A 16833-nucleotide genomic window follows, 5' to 3' on the forward strand; every position below is an offset into this window, starting at 1 on the left:
ACCCAGTGCCCCACGCAGCTGCTGTAATGCGGACACAAGCTCTGCTGCCCAGGAGGGTCCCGTAGTGCAGGGGTTTGCAGATGGCAACGTAGCGGTCATAGGCCATGATGGCGAGGAGACAATACTCTGCTGAAATCAAAAAGACAAACAGAAAGAGCTGGGCAGCACATCCTGCGTAGGAGATGGCCCTGGTGTCCCAGAAGGAATTGGCCATGGCTTTGGGGACAGTGGTAGAGATGGAGCCCAGGTCAAGAACAGAGAGGTTGAGGAGGAAGAAGTACATGAGGGTGTGGAGGTGGTGGTCGCAGGCTACGGCAGTGGTGATGAGGCCATTGCCCAGGAGGGCAGCCAGGTAGATGCCCAGGAAGAGCCAGAAGTGCAAGAGCTGCAGCTCCCGCCTGTCTGTGAAGGCCAAGAGAAGGAACTGGGTGATGGAGCTGCTGTTGGACATTTGTCGACTTTGGGCATGGGACACTGTCAGAGAAGGAAAAGACAGTGACAAGTCAGGGGAGACTTCTCTGAGCAAAATCAAAGCCATTTCTCATACACCGTCACCCTGCTACACACAGACACCCTTTTCTTTTTCCAGGAGACCTTCCTTCAGCTCTGTGGCTGCAGCCCTGGGTGGTGCTGGCTGAGTGTGCTGTGAGGAGCAGGGTTTCTTCCCACTGGCTGCCGAGGAGTCAGCCCTGCTCTGCAGCAGTGGGTTCATGGGAAGAGTGGGGTCAGGGGCCAGTCCTGGTGTTCGACCTTGTCTCATGAAACTGCTCCTAGTGCAGAAGGGGCTGTCAGCATCTGCACTGCCAGTGATAAGGAATGAGGTGGCAGAAGGCAGGTTGAGAGGTTGGGTTTTTTTCACATCTTCTCCTCCCCTTGCACCCAGGGGAGTGTTCTTGGATGTCAGAAAGGCTCAGCATTTGTTCTGCACTCAGGGAGAACAGAGGGAGTCCTGCGAGGCAAGAGGAGTGCCTGTGGCTTAGTGCAGAGGGAGGGGAGCTGGTCTGTCCCTCCGTCTGGCTCCCAGCTGCCCTGGGCTTGCCCCTTTCTGAGCTGGAGGGTGATCACATTGTCATATAACCCTGAAAAGCCACCAAGCACTGCTGTGAGCAGAGGGATCCACCTCAGATCACTAAATGTCTCACCCTTTCTCAAGGTCTCAACACTCAACTTTTAGTCCCGGACATACAAGGCTCATTTCATAAACGCGTCACCATTTTCCCTGTCATAACATCTCTGTGCTTCTCCATGGGGCTGAAGATAACACAAAGTTGTTAAGGGCAGGTTTGCATCCTGGAGGGAAGCTCACAACTTGGAAGGAATCTTCAAGGAGATAGCCAAGTGTGCTAACAATGGCATTTGAGTAAGGCAGATTCAACTCATTCCCCAGCCCCACAGGCTTCAATGTCCACAGCATCAAAGCTGGGACATGTGTGCCCATGGACGCACCTGCATGAAAGGACCCACAGAATCAGTGTGTGACTCTGCAGCAAAAACTCCACCTCCCCAGAGGGTCTGGCAGCAAGACCAAGATAACAATAGCAATAACACAGACCAGTGGAGGAACAAGGCAAAACACAGTGAGGGTGTGGCTGAGAGAGGCCAGGGCAGAGGCATTGGGGCACTCAGACAGCGTTGCCCTTCCCCAGCTGTGCACGCCACCTCCCAGACACCACCATTGCCGGGCAGCTGCTCTCAGCCCCTGCGCTCTGCAGAGGGAACTGGGCCCGTGGCTGCAGAGCTGCACCACGGCTCTGCTGGAGCTCTGGCTGCAGGGGAGGTGGTTCACGCCTTGGAGCCCCCAGCCCTGAGGGCAGAGGCTTTGGTGGGTGGGAGAGGAGGCAAGGGGGCTTGCTCAGAGGAAGGCATCTGCATTGGAGGGGATCATACGGAGATTTCTGAATTCTCCCTCCCACAACATTTCTGGTTTTACTTTCCTCTCATTCCCAGAGCATCTCCCTGCTGCCTGGAGATTTTCCTGCTGGGAGATGTTTCCCTGTCCCATGGCTTTTCCCTGTCAGCAATCACAGACCCCATCCCAACCTCTGTGCACTCACCTTGGCCCTCCAGAAACCTGCCTGTTTGCAGGGCACCGGCTGGGCGTATGTTCCTGTTTGCAGGTGGAAAAAAGGACAGGTCACTATCCCCAATGTGTCCAGCAGAGGTGATGCTGGTGCTGTCCATAGGCAGAGGAGTGACTGAAAACACATCAGGGGACTCCTGGAAGACCTACTGGTCACTCAAAGTTACAGTTCAGCAGTCTCAGTGACTTGTCAAAATTAAGAACTCCTTTATCATTTGTCTCTTCCCGTTCCCCAAGAGCAGGAAATTAAAACACAGACTCAGGAAAGTTCCTTATTGTTGGAATTCTTTTCTTGCTCTTCTCCTTGAAAGCTCCTCTTGGAAATATTCTGGAAGTGAACTGAAGCTCTGAGCAGCCTTGACCCACACAGCACCCTCTCAACAGCAGAAGCACCCTGCCCTGCCAGGGCTAACTCCTTCTGCCACAGCTTCTCCCCATAGTGCCGTTTGGAGCTCCCCGGGCAGGCTGAGTGCTGACCCTGGCAGGCGGCAGGGTCCCTGCCCCAGCACACAGCCCCTGGGGTGCAGGGACCCTGCTCGGAAGGGCAGCCCTGGGCACCCCTGGCTGCACACCCACTTTCACACCCCTGCAGCCATCCCTGGGAGAAGGCAGCCGTCCTGTTCTGTCCCTCTGATGGTGCAGGAGGGAGTCCCCGCCCTGGAGCACGCCCTCCTCCTCTGCCTTAGAGAAACTCTGAGAGTTGTATTTACAGATACCATAAGGTGCGGGGTTTTGCCAGCTTTAGGAAAGCACCCAGCAAAAGGCAGCTGCATTGTCTTGTAGCCAGAGACTTACCATGTAGAGGGCTGTGAAGATCTCTCCCCCAGTGAGCTCTCAGCATCCTCCCACTCCAGGCTGCCTTTAACCTCTCTCTGCCTCGCTTCTCTCCCCTCGCTGCCTGCAGGCAGTGCCCTCACCCCTGCTGCCCTTTGCAGAGGAGCTGCTCCTGGGTAGAGCTGTCTCTCTGCAGTGCTGCCCACTTGCCAGCAGCTCCCTCCATGCCAGGAGCCCAGCCCAGCTCAGCAGCAGAGGCCCAGCCCAAGGCACCACTTTCTCTGCCCCTCTGGGCTCCCTCCAGGTGTCCCTGGGGCTGCAGGGGAACCTGCTGGGAAACAGGCTGAAGGCATCACTCATGTTCCCTCCCTCAGCTTCTCCCCTGCAGTGTCATTACTCCTATTAGAAAAATAGTTGGGTATGAGAATTACTTTTTTTGTCCCATCCTTAGACAGGACACATGGAAGGTGACCAGGAAGGATCTAATTTCTCCAAGCTGGGAGGACGTGTTCTGTTCAGTGAATTTAGGCATTTCATCCTGGGTCCTTAGACGTGGGGATAGAAAGACATGCAGCTCTCTTTTCCCATGCCATATCTCTGCTTTTACACACAGGGGGTCTTGGACACTTGGTACAAGGTTTCTTATGGCAAATATGAGCTTGCCTGGTTCCACAGTGGTGTTGCTTCAGTCCAAATGTGTGGCAGTGCCGTCATTCAGGAGCACAGACAGGATGAGTGGGAGCCGTTAATGTCAGAGACAGAGCTGTGATACTGATGGAATAAACTGCCAAGGCATGGTGGCAGAGCTCAGGAGAGCTGCTCTTCAAGGACAGCATCCTCCAAGCTCAGCAAGGGTCCAGATCAAAACGCAGTCTAAACTTGAAAGGCAACTGAAGGGCACCATAAGGAGGGTTTACTGCTTCAGGAACAGTTAAAGAAGAAAGAAAGATCCTGTGTGGCCACTGCTGAATTTAGCAAGAGCAAGTGGAGATAGATGTGAGATTCTCGGTGTCCTCTTTGCCTCAGACTTCCCCAGCAAGGTCTCCCAGGCCTTTGTGCCTTGAGGTAGAACTCAGGAGGAGACCAGGCAGCAGTGGATGGGGACCAAGTCAGGGGTCCCTTGAACAATCAGTCTTTTACCAGTGCATGAGACAGGAGGGGCAGCATCGCAGGGAGCTGAGCAAGCAGGCCAATGGCACAGCGAGGCCACTCTCCAGCATCTTTGATAGGTCACAGACACTCTGGGAACTCCCTGATCACTGGCAGCACCTCTACAATGCATACACCTTTCCAGAATGCCCAAATGATGAGCAGGGGAATGAATGAGCAGGGCTGTGCCCCAGTGCATGTCCACTCGGATCCCATTTCTGGGTGTCTGAAAGAGAAGGAGACTGGATTTACCCAGGGGAGTGTGTTCCTGGCCATCCTCTTTGCTTTCAGTTTCCAATTTCAGTGGAGGGCCACAGAGATGGTCAAGGTTGGAGCACTTGTCCTGTTAGGAGAGGCTGAGGAGAGGCTTGTTCACCCTGGAGAATGGAGGGCTTTGCGGGGAGGATGGAAGAGACTTGCATTGCCTACGGTGAGGTTCCCAAGAAGACACTGTGGTGCAAGGCAGGAGCACAGGAGGCAATGAGCTGGAACACGAGAGGGTCAGGCTCAATATAGGGAGAAACTTTTGCAACATGAGGACAGCCAGACATGGGAAGCCATTTCCCAGAGCATGGGCGCTGCCTCCATCCCTGGAAGTTTCTCAGACCCATCTGGATAAAACCATGAGCAACCTTGTGTGACCCTGCTTTGAGCAGGATGTTTTCTATGGATATCTAGCAAGGTCCCTTCCAGCCTGAATGACACTCTCATTCCTCACCTCTCCATGTCCTCACCATGAGGGAAAGCCCTCAGGTTCCCTCTGACTGTGGAAATAATTCACATCAGGTAGAAGGCAGCAGCACAGGCACCCCAAACAGTCCCGATGCCATCCCTGGCCTCATCTTTAATTTACTGCTTCCCTTTTCCCCCTCTCAAATTCTTCACTGTTCTCATTCTCACACCTTCCAAAAAGTCCAGCGTGCCCTGGCTGGCTGGGGTGGAGTGCATTGTCTTCAGAGCAGCCCGCAGGGCTCCATGTTTCAGATTTGTGACCAAAACTCTTTTAGCTATTGCTGAAGAGTGCTTAAACAACAGGAATGCCTTCTCTGTTTCTCACGCTGCCCTTCCAGTGAGTGGGCTGGGGTTGGCAAGAAGTTGGGAGGGGACACAGCCAGGACAGCTGACCCCAAATGACCAAAGGGATATTCCATTCCAGAGGGTATTACGCTCAGCAATATAAGGTCAGGAAAAGGAACAGGAAGGGGGGACATTTGTGGTTATGACATTTGCCTTCCCAAGTCACTGTTAGACATGATGAAGGCCTTTTTTAATTCCAACCCATGAGCTTGTCTCACTTTTACCTTTCCCTGAGCTGCTGTTGGGGGAGTGAGTAAGTGACTGGGTGGCTGATTAGTTACTGGCTGGGGTCAACCCACCACACTTGTTAATCCTTTCCACATTGTCCGTGCTTGTCTTCTTTTACATCCTCCTGTGGTGTTTCTGAGGTGATTGCTGTGCTACTTTCTACCTTGGGCAGCAAATCCTTGAAACAGGTCACCCCTTACATTACCTGTAGTGTCCTGCAATTGCTCGCCGTGTTATCTTGTCAGAGTGTTGGGCATCTGCACACATAGCATGACATCGGAGCCACTGCCTTGCAGTGTTCCCAAAGAGAAGAGATTCAGCTGAAGCTGAGGGTCTCGATGTCAGGCACTCATCGGAGCAGAATTCCATCACTGGCAGCCAGGAAAGTCACCTTTCTTAATTTCTTCTCCTCCCAAGACCTGAGCAAGTGATGGGGAGAAAGGAAGAAAGGAGAGGGTTCCTCACTGCTTTTGCAGTCTGCACACAGAGCTGAATTTTGTCCTACTATCAATCAAAAGTTTAGTTCAGGTTAACGTTCCTACCAAGCAGGATTCTTTGAAAGTGTTCAGATACTGTGTGCTTCTCTTAAGGGACAGAGAGTTTAGAAAGGCATCATCCAACATAAATAGCTGTCCTACTGATATGTGTGGAGAAGAGGTGAATTTTACTCATGAGGATTATTAACTAAGGAGTGTAAACCCTCAAATCAACATAAGGAGACTGAGGCACCTACATGCTGCTATGGATGTCATAGATCCACACGACACAGGATGAGTAAGACCACCTAAAGGAGGCATCTGGAGGGCTGGCTGGTGCTGTCAATGAAGAAAATTAAACAGTACTGGAGAGCAATGAGGAAAGCCAAAGTTCTGAATCAAGAGCTTGCTGGAAAGAGGCAAAAGGAAGGCTGGGTCTGGGTGACAGCTACCCCATGCTCTGGGGGTAAGGTCTGCGGTTCGGACATCTTCCCTGGCGGCTGATTCTCTGGACCTGAACCACGCAGCAGCCAGGTTTCTCAGCAGGGCTTTCCATTTCCCCTTCCAGAAATGACCATGTCTCTCCATTCAGCAATTCATTGACCCCTACCTACCAGTTTGGCAAGCACATTCTGTTGAGAGGAAGACCTCCCTGAGGCACATCTGTCCTTGAGGTCCAGGGGCTTGTACAAGGCTCAAGGCGGAGCTCCTTTGGTGCCGATATTTCTATTGCAGAGCACCCTCTGAGCACCACTGCCTGAAAAGATGACGGAATGATCATCAACATTTAAAGAAAACATGAGCACATTTTGCTTCAGCTGAAATGCCTTGAACAGTTTTCATCCATAGACAATGCTTTCCCGTGATGCCAACATGGACATTTCCAGCCCACGTACTACACTCAGGAGAAGAAATACTCATCTCCCCTGTTACACCCCTGACCCTGCTCTGCCCAGTGCACTGTGTATTGACTCTCAGCACGCTTTCACATCTTTCCACACGTCCTGCTTGAACTGACCACTTCTGAAGGCATCTTTTCAGCAGGCTGCCTGGGCGTACGCATTTCCCAGTGTCCATCCAGCTTTCCTCCTCCCATTGCTCTCTACCCATTCCCACACCTCTCAGCTCCCCAGGTGCTGCCCTGAGCTTCAGGCAGTTTGCAGCTTGCCTTGTCTTTCAGCAGGCTGCCTGATGGTCCCTTGAGCCATCTCCTCACTTGTGTTTCTACCTGTTTTCCCATGTATCTCACTGAAAGTGTTCCACTAAGGTTACCGACAGTGGGAAGTGGACTTCAGTGGAGGAAACTTGTACGGCATCTCTTATTTTTTACTGAGATATTCCTTTATTTCTCTTTTCTATTTTTTTTCTTTTTTTTTTTTTTAAAATTGGGAGGTAAGAAGCATTCTTCTGTGAGTGTGTGCAGCTGGTTCTCCAAAGAAAGCGGGTGAGAATGTGTGCAAATGAGCTGAAGCATTGAGCTACAGTCTTTAGTGGGAAGAGCTTAGAGTTGCGAAATCCTGATGCAAGTCCCAGGTGGCCACTGAGAGAAATGACCGGTGGAGGGGGGCACAGAGGGGCCAAGGATGATGATGGGACATGGGACAAAGATGGTCTGTACAGTGAATGACCAAACCAGGAGACTGTCTTCTATGGCTGGGGTCTGCATGGCATGCTGTGTGGGGGTCAGAGGCTTGTTCAGTGCTACGCCACTTGGGGTTCCCACCATCTAAAGGCACCTAAGATGATCTGCATGATTCTCTCCTTACAGGGTTAGTGCTAATGAGCACTAACTAATTACAAGATCCCTCACAGCATCCGAGTGCCTTTCTTACTGGAATTAGAATGGACCAGCGCCTCCTGGTGAAAAATACTCTCTCAGCACCCTTGGGTGCAGACCCTCTGGTCCCGTAGACTGGTAAGGGTGTAGTTTGCTCAAGTAACCCCTGCCTTGGTCCTCATCCACTGCTGGTTGCTCTCCTCCAGAGTTCTGCCTCAGAGCACAAAGGTCTGGGAGACCTTGCTGGTGGCAACTGAGGCAAAGAGGATGTAGAGTATCTCAGTCTACCTACACCTACTCTTACTACATTTGGCAGTGGTCCCACAGTATTTCTGATTCTTCTGTAGCTGTTCCTGAAGTAGAAACATCTCATCTGGGTGCCCTTGCATGCCCTTTTCAGTTTCAGTTGCGTTTTGGTAGGACCCAATGCTGTGCTTGGGGGATACTTTCCCTGAAGACAAGATGTCTCCAGGCACACGGTGAAAATGGTTCATCTGTTCCTTGGCTGTACCATCAAGGGAGTGAGTAAAGACCCCAGTGTGATGTGCTTTGTGTTCCGGCAATGCCTGCAGCCCTTGGGAAGAGAAGGGACCTTGCCTCTCTGATGGCATCTGATGACTGATGCCTCTGACTGATGGCATCATTCAATGGCACACAGGCACCAAATCGCACTGCTTGCAGTGCCTTCTGGGGTGTCTGTCACACACCCACCCTGAATGGGAATTGCTTTCCTGTTGGTCATAAAATCATGATAGATTCACAGAATGGTTTGGGTTGGAAGGGTCCTTAAAGATGATCTGGTTCCAACCGCCCTGCCATGGGCAGGGACCCCTTTCACTAGACCAGGTTCCTTAAAGCCCCATCCAAGCTGTCCTTGAACACTGCCAGGGAGGGGGCATCCACAACTTCCCTGGGCAACCTCTTCCAGTGTCTCAGCACCCTCATACAGAAGAATTTCTTCCTTGTATCTAATCTAAACCTACCCTCTTTCACTTGAAAACCATTACCCCTTGTCCTAGCACTACAATGCCCTTATAAAAAGTCCTTCTCCAGGTTTCTTACAGGCCCCCTTCAGGTACTGGAAGGCTGCTAGAAGCTGCCCCCAGAGCCTTCTCTTCTCCTGCCTGAACAACCCCAACTCTCTCAGCCTGTCTTCATAGGAGAGCTGCTCCAGCCCTCTGATCACCTTCATGGTCCTCTGGACTCACTCCAACAGGTCCATGCCTGTCTTCTATTGGGAACTCCAGTCCAGAAAACAGTACTTGAGGCGGGGCCTCACGAGAGTGGAGTAGAGGTGCAGAATCACCTCCTTCGACCTGCTGGTCATGCTTCTTTTGAAGCAGCCCAGGATACGGTTGGCCTTCTGGGCTGCAAGCACACATTGCCAGGTCATGTTGAGTTTCTGATTAACCAACACCCGCAAGTCCTTCTCCTCAGGGCTGCTCTCAATCCATTCTCTGCACAGCCTGTATTTGTGCTTGGGATTGCCCGACCCATGTACAGGACCTTGCACTTGGCCTTGTTGAACTTCATGACGTTCGCATGGGCCCACCTCTCCAGCCTGTCAAGGTCCCTCTGGGTGGCATCCCTTCCCACCAGCGTGTCGGCTGTACCCCACAGCTTGGTGTCATCAGAAAACTTGCTGAGGGTGCACTTAATCCCACTGTCCATGTCACTGACGAAGATGTTAAACAGCGCCAGTCCCAAGACTGACCCCTGAGGAACACCACTCGTCACTGGTCCTGGGCTGTCTCTGCAAGCCTTGGCATCTCATGGAGCTCTGTGGGCCTGGGTTTAAACATCAAATTGAGTAGACACCCGGATCTCTGTAAGGCAATGTGGGGATGAACATGAGGCAACTGCCAGTAGAGTGAGTGGAGACCGAGTAAATATGGCTGATGGAGAAGAGAAAGAGAGAGCCTGCGCTCTCCCTGTGGCACATGGCTCCAGTGGTTCAGATGAATAACTCTCAAGGCTGCCCTGAACATAATGAGTGGGGGCAGGTTCAGGTGCCCTCACTTGGGCATCAGTTGTCATTTCAGTTGGCCAAAGAAAATTCCCAGCAGCCTCTAAGAGGATTCCCCCAGATGTTGGCCTGTCTCTACGAACGGCTCCATTAGAGCTTGCAGTTGCCTGCACAGATCTTTGACCACTCCCGACACCTTCAGTGTCACCAGGTGTTGTATCCGAACAGCCCAGTCCTGCCCTCCATCCCCATTAACAGGCATGGGAACTGAGGCAAGGAGCTCCCATGCAGGTGCCTATTTTGTGCCCACCTGAACACTTGATGCAAGAGGAATCTCACCTCCTGTTGGTTTGTGTTGTGCATGGGAGGGAGCTAAGTCCCCTTCTAGCCCCAGGACTGCAAACCCACAAATGAGAAGTGTCTATTGACTCATCTGCATCCCTTCCCTCAGCAGGGGTAACGCAGATCCCTCCTTGTCCCTGTCTGCTTGTCCTGTCTCATGATGGGACAAGATGAGCTGACTCTCCTGCCCAAATCTTTTCCTGATAGGAGAAATGGCAGTGCTGGGAATAATTGTGTCTCCCCAGCTGAGGGAGGGAAAAGAAGTGTTTTCTTCAGCCTGTTTCCCAGCAGGTTCCCCTGGAGCCCCAGGGACACCTGGAGGGAGCCCAGAGGGGCAGAGAAAGTGGTGCCTTGGGCTGGGCCTCTGCTGCTGAGCTGGGCTGGGCTCCTGGGATGGAGGGAGCTGCTAGCAAGCGGGCAGCACTGCAGAGAGACAGCTCTGCCCAGGAGCAGCTCCTGTGCAAAGGGCAGCAGGGCTGAGGGCACTGCCTGCAAGTGCTGAGAGGAGAGGGGTGAGGCAGAGAGACTGTAAAGGCAGGGTGGAGTGGGAGGATGCTGAGAGCTCACCGCATGGGAGAGATCTTCACAGTCCTCTACATGGTAAGTCCCTGGTTGCAGGACAATGTAACTGGTGTTCCTGGAGGGATATCCAAAGGTTGCTACATCCCACAGGCTGTGGGATTTTCAAGAGGACTTTCACAGTTTCTGTAACGTAGAGGAGGAGGACGTGCTGCAGAGGAGGACTTCCCTGATGCACCGTCAGAAGGAAAAGGCCGCCTTCAGGGGTTTCGGTGTGCACCTGTGTGTGCCCAGGGCTGTGCTTCAGAGCAGGGTCACTGCACCCCAGAAGGCTGTGTGCTGGGGCAGGGACTCTGCCGTCTGACCGGGTCAGCCCTCAGCCTGCCCAGGGAGCGCCCTTCAAAGCTGTGGGGAGAACCTGTGGGTGGAAGCAGGACAGGATCCCTGTGCTGTCCAGAGGGTGCAGCGTGGGTCAGGGCTGCTCAGACTTCTACATCACTCAGAGGACATTTGCAGAGGGTCATTTTAAAGATGGATGTCAAGGTAGGGTATTAGCTGAAAGGGAAGAAATCTCTGCTTTGAGTTGTGTTCTCTTGGTTGTCTGGGTGGGCAGTGGGAGATGGGAATTTATTTCTCTGCTCTGCAGTAGGCAATGAGACCCCAGTTCTCACTAGGACTTGTCTGAGCTGCTCCTTAGCCCCTGCACACACAGAGATGTCCCTGGGCAGTGCCCTGCTGCCAGGAGGTGCCTGCAGGGCAGAGCTGAGCACACAACAGGTGGGACGGGCTCTGTGAGCATGGAGAGGGAGGAGATGTAGGCACAGATGAACAGGCTGTGGCCAAGAAGAGCTCCAGGCAGCAGAGCCATGGACAGGAAGGAAGAGAGACCTGCTGCCAGCAATGCTGTGGGAGTGGGGATTCAGGCATCTCCCTGCCATCCCCTACACTGCAGGTTCTATACCTGGAGCAACCACCTGGTCTCCTCACTCACACAGCAGAGTCTCAGCTCTTAATAGCATGGGGACTTGGCCATGAGTTGCCTTCCCAAGCAGCCTGACCACCAAAGAGGAGAAAAACTCAAGGGTCTGACTGTGTCTCCCTCTCCTGCCTCCCTTGGCAGGGCTCCTTTGGCATGTTCTCCTCTTATCCCTGCCGCTTGTCTTCTTACTGTCACACTCATTGGTGTGAGGGGTGAGGATTCAAGTGCAGCTCAGACACCAACGCTGCGTTGGTGCAGCACATATGGCCATGGAGGAAAAGCACCCAGCTCGCACCCTGTTCACCTGTGGGGCTCTGGGTACTGCAGTGTGTGCGGCTGGCACTGATCTTACCCTCCCTTCAGGACGTAACAAATTCAGGACAGTTGACTCTGTCCTTGGGAGGTCCTGCTGGGCTGCAGGCTGCCCTCCCGTAGGGCACAGCTCTCCCAGGGCATCTCTCTGTTTTGCAGGAGCCCCATGGAGAAGACACCTCGGTACTAAGGCCATTGAATTGCTGCTGGGTGGCTGCATGTGGGCAGCTGTCATGAGCCCTCTGTGTCCCTGGTTGGGAGGGCAGAGCTGAGATCCTCCTCAGGTAAGATGCGATGGAGTGAGGGGGTTGGAGATGTGCACTGCATGTGAAACTGGATTCCTTTGCTCCCAGCACTGGCCTCTTTCTTTTGGGGGGAACACCCGAGTGCGATAGTCCTCCAGCTGGAAGAGCTGCCAGCACAGGGCAGCTGAGAGCAGGGCTGATGGACAGAGCGGCTGTCCTCACTCTGCACTAAGGGACAGTCCCTGTGCCCACTCTCAGCACCCACAAGGTTTCCCTTGCAGTGCAGCAGAAATGCCAGGCATTGCTGCATTCCAACCACTGCTCAGCTGTGCTGGGGCAACTAGAGCAGAAGGCACAACCCAAACTGCCCACAGCTCTGCTCTGCAGTCAGGTGAATTGGGAGAGGCAATGCTGAAAAGCTCTTTGATATCAGGATTGGATTTAATCTGAGATCACCCTATGTTCCTATTTACCTGTTGCTGTAGGGCAGGACTGAGTCCTGCAGAGCCCCCAGCAGAGCCTGCTGCTCCCTGGGGCACCCTCAGCCAGCACCAAGCAGAGCTCACCAAAGCTCTTCCCGAAAAATGAAAGGCTCTTTGGGGGCTTCCTATAAGAATGTGAATGGATTTTCCTGAAAGCAGTCAGCCCTAACTTCTCCCTTCCTTTACCTCCTTAAACAGATCCCCATGGGCAGAGGGACACAATGTCCAACAGCAGCTCCATCACCCAGTTCCTCCTCCTGGCTTTCACAGACACACGGGAGCTGCAGCTCTTGCACTTCTGGCTCTTCCTGGGCATCTACCTGGCTGCCCTCCTGGGCAACACCCTCATCATTACCGCCGTAGCCTGCGACTACCGCCTCCACACCCCCATGTACTTCTTCCTCCTCAACCTCTCCCTCCTCAACCTGGGATCCGTCTCCACCACTCTCCCCAAATCCATGGCCAATTCCCTCTGGGACACCAGGGTCATCTCCTACGCAGGATGTGCTGCCCAAGTCTTTCTGTTTGTATTTTTGATTTCAGCAGAGTATTGGCTTCTCACCATCATGGCCTATGACCACTATGTTGCCATCTGCAAACCCCTGCACTACAGGACCCTCCTGGGCAGCAGAGCTTGTGTCCACATGGCAGCAGCTGTCTGGGGCACTGGGTTCCTCTATTCTCTCCTGCACACTGCCAATACGTTTTCACTACCCCTCTGCCAAGGCAACGCTGTGGACCAGTTCTTCTGTGAAATCCCTCAGATTCTCAAGCTCTCTTGCTCACACTGCTACCTCAGGGAAGCAGGGCTTCTTGTGGTTAGTGTCTTTGTGGGCTTTGGGTGTTTTGTTTTCATCGTGCTGTCCTATGTGCAGATCTTCAGGGCTGTGCTGAGGATCCCCTCTGAGCAGGGACGCCACAAAGCCTTTTCCACGTGCCTCCCTCACCTGGCCGTGGTCTCTGTGTTTTTGAGCACTGTAGTGTTCACCCACTTGAAGCCCCCTCCATCTCCTCCCCTTTGCTGGACCTGGTAACGGCAGTGCTGTACTCGGTGGTGCCTCCAGCAGTGAACCCCCTCATCTACAGCATGAGGAACCAGGAGCTCAAGGATGCCTTATGGAAACTGATCCAATGGGTGCTGTTTCACTGACAATAACCTGCCTCCCCTCCTCTCCACATTTCCTAGAGTTTATCTTAGGCCATGAGTCTGCTTTTTTCTCTTGTAATCATTCTATTTAGAGATAATTTTCTGGGTTCCTACTCCTGTGGAGGTTTGATCCTGTTGTGTCTGGCCTGTCAGATAGGAGCTCTTCAGTTAAAGGGGATCTCTTGGGCGCAATGCCAAGAAAATGTCCAAGGAATGGGTCTTTTAAAATTTCTATTCTCCTTTTGTTCTCAATTGTTTTGGGACTAAACTCATGGCAATGTTGGGTTACAATGGATCAAAAGTTCTGCTTTTAAAGGCTCTCTTCTTGGTGTCTAATGGCAGGGGAGATGGTCCATCAGCTCCCCATTATCTCCTCAGGTTGCTTCATGCATGACAGGACAGATGGCATGTACCCGACTCTGTGTAAATGAATTTGGAGGGGACAGGAGAGGATGTGACTCACCACGTGCCCTGGGGTTGGAATGAATGGAGACTCAGAAGGTGAAACACCCTCAGAGGTGAAGTCCCGCAAAAGTAAAGCACTAAATCGAGGAATACACACTACAGCACTAAATCGAGGACTCTGCAGTTTCATGGGGTTCACTGGGAACCTGAAAGACACTGGGAAGGGAGAGTGGAGAGCTGCAGGAGCTGCCTGAGGACCCCCAGGGCCAGGACTCTGGTGCTGTCCTGGGGAGTGGGGCTGGTGGCAGCAGAGGAGGGAGCAAGTTCAGTGAGGCTTGAGGATCAGCTACAAGATGAGTTCAGGAGAGCAGCGAGTGCCTAGCCTCTGTTTCATCATGGTCTTGTGGCCAGCACCAGCCATGGGGCTGATGGGGAGCCTGAACCCCGCTGTCTGCCCCCCAGCAGCTGCTGTGGCCTTCAGAGGGGCTGGGGCTGTGGGGTGAGTGCCCAGAGCTCTGCAGCAGCCTGCGCTGGGCAGTGCCATGGAGCCAGCCCAGGCTGGGCTGCTCTGCTGGGCTGGGCTGGGCTGGGGAGAGGGCAGGGGAGGTGGGGAGAGGTGGGGAGGGTCTGGGCTGGGCTGGAAAGAGCCCGGGAGAGAAAACCACCAGTGCAGAGCTAAGGTGTGTGAGTGTGCAGGGTAGGGGCAGCCAGCACTCCCAGTGCAGAGCCAGGTGTCATGGTGAAGGAAGCAAGGCATCCAAGGTGCAGAAGAGAGGGTCCTGGTCTGTGCCATGTTTCCAGGACACCCTGGGGAAGCTGCCACAGGAAATTTGTCCCAGACCAGTCCCACCCACCAGCCATTTCCATCTCCGGCCATACACCCCAGCCTTCAGGAAGGACCTTTGCTGCATGGTCACCCCCATCCTCCTCTGGGGCTCAGTCATACCCAACTCCACTGCCATTAGTAATACAAAGGGAAGCAGGTTCTGACAGCCATTACACACCAAATCCCACAGCTCTTGCCACAGCTGGACTCTCAGCCAAGCCTCTTCTCAGACAGCTCCAGCTCAATCAGGTGCTTGTCTTGACCAGTTTTGAAAATCTTCATTGACTGAGATTTTACCAGGTGGCCTGGGTCCTTGCTCTGGTGTTTGGCTCTGAGGGATTTCTGATAAACCCAGCTCTCTCAGCCTCTCCTTGTCCATTATCTGCTCCAGGCCCCAGCCATCCTTCCGGCCTCTGCAGGACTTGCTTCAGTCTGTCAGGATCTTCCTTGTGCTGCTGAGCCCCAGGCTGCACACAGCAGTCCTGCTGTGGTGGTCCTGTAGTGGGTTTGCCTTGGCCAGCAGCAGACACCCACCCAGCTGCTCACTCACAGCCCCATCTCAAAAGGACAAAGGCAGAAGATAAGGTGGACTAGCTCATGCGTCAAGATAAAGACAGGGAGATCACTTACTCATTACTGTCATGGGCAAAGAAGAGTTGATTTGGGGAAGATCAAGTGAATTTATTGCCAATTAAAAGAGATTGAGATAGAGAGAAAGCATAGCAAATATATTCAAGACCATTTCCCCACCCCACTCCTTCTTCCCAGGCTCAAATTATTCCATTGCTCCCAATTCTTCTACCCACCCCAGCCCCAAGAGGAGCTGGGGGGATGGTGAATAGGGCTTACGGTCAGCACAGAACACCTCTGCCACTCCTTCCTCCTCACACTGCTCCCCTGCTCCAGCGTGGGCCCTCCCCACAGGATCCCACTGTGTTTGCCATCAAGAATATGTGCTGTTCATTTCTTTCCGTCTCACTTTTCTCCTTCACACTCACAGAATGACAGAGATGTTGAGATTGGAAGGGACCTCTGGAGTTCATCAAGTGCAACTCCCCAGCTGAGACACGGTCAGCTAGAGCAGGTTGCTCAGGACCTTGTTTAGGTGGGTCTGGAATACCTCCATGGATGGAGGCTCCTCAGCCTCTCTGGGCAACCTGTTCCAGTGTTTGACCACCCTGACAGTGAAAAAGTGTTTTCTTGGGTTCAGAGGGAATGTCATGTGTTTTTATCTGTGTCCATCAGCCCTTGTCTTGACAGTGGGAACTACTGAGAAGAATTTGGCTCCTTTGTCCTCATTCCTTCCCTTCAGGTATTTATGCACCTTCATAATATCCCCCAAGCAATGTTTTGTCCTGGAAAATTAGTGAAAAAATTATCCTTTTTCTCATTTTTCTCTAAAATACTCAGTACAGGGAAGATATGGACCTGTTGGAGTGGATCTAGGGAGGGCCACAAAAATGATCAGAGGGATGGAACCCCTCTGCTATGAGGAAAGGCTGAGAGAGTTGGGGTTCTTCAGCCTGGAGAAGTGAAGGCTCTGCGACTGCTGCCTTTCACTAATTAAAGAGGGCTTAGAAGAAAGGTGGGGACAGACTTTTTAGTAGGGCCTGTAGTGATAGGACAAGGGGTAATGGTTTTAAACTAAAAGAGGGGAGATTCAGACTAGATATAGGAACGTTTTTCGATGAGGGCAGTGAAACACTGGCACAGGTTGCCCAGAGAGGTGATAGATGCCCCATCCCTGGAACCATTCAAGGTCAGGTTGGACGGGGCATTAGCTTTGAAAAGCAGCTGGAGGTGTTGCTTGGGGATTCACAGCTTTGGCAAATCCCCAGAAAACCACAGCTTTGTGTTAGAAGCAAAAGGCAGGGAGGACAAAAAGACATTTGCAAAGCCTAGGTACACAGTGAGGTGGAGAAGCAGGGGGGTGGCCAAAGTCTGCAGGAGAACTGCTGCAGGCATGGGACAGCATGGGAGAGCCCGTGGTGGAGATGACTGAGGGCCTTGGTGGGGCTGGGACTTCCCCAACACAACCAAGGTCTCTCT

At 52.9% G+C, this 16833-nt stretch overlaps 1 pseudogene; it reads left to right on the top strand.

Annotated features, from left to right (window-relative positions):
• The first annotated feature begins 12972 nt into the window (after window positions 1–12972).
• LOC148051189 (olfactory receptor 14J1-like) lies at window positions 12973–13556 on the top strand (annotated as a pseudogene).
• Window positions 13557–16833: the final 3277 nt, after the last annotated feature.

This window comes from Nipponia nippon, unplaced genomic scaffold (assembly GCF_047370975.1).
Source record: "Nipponia nippon isolate SJK-2023a ecotype South Korea unplaced genomic scaffold, ASM4737097v1 scaffold_64, whole genome shotgun sequence".
NCBI classification, from domain to species: Eukaryota; Metazoa; Chordata; class Aves; order Pelecaniformes; family Threskiornithidae; genus Nipponia; species Nipponia nippon.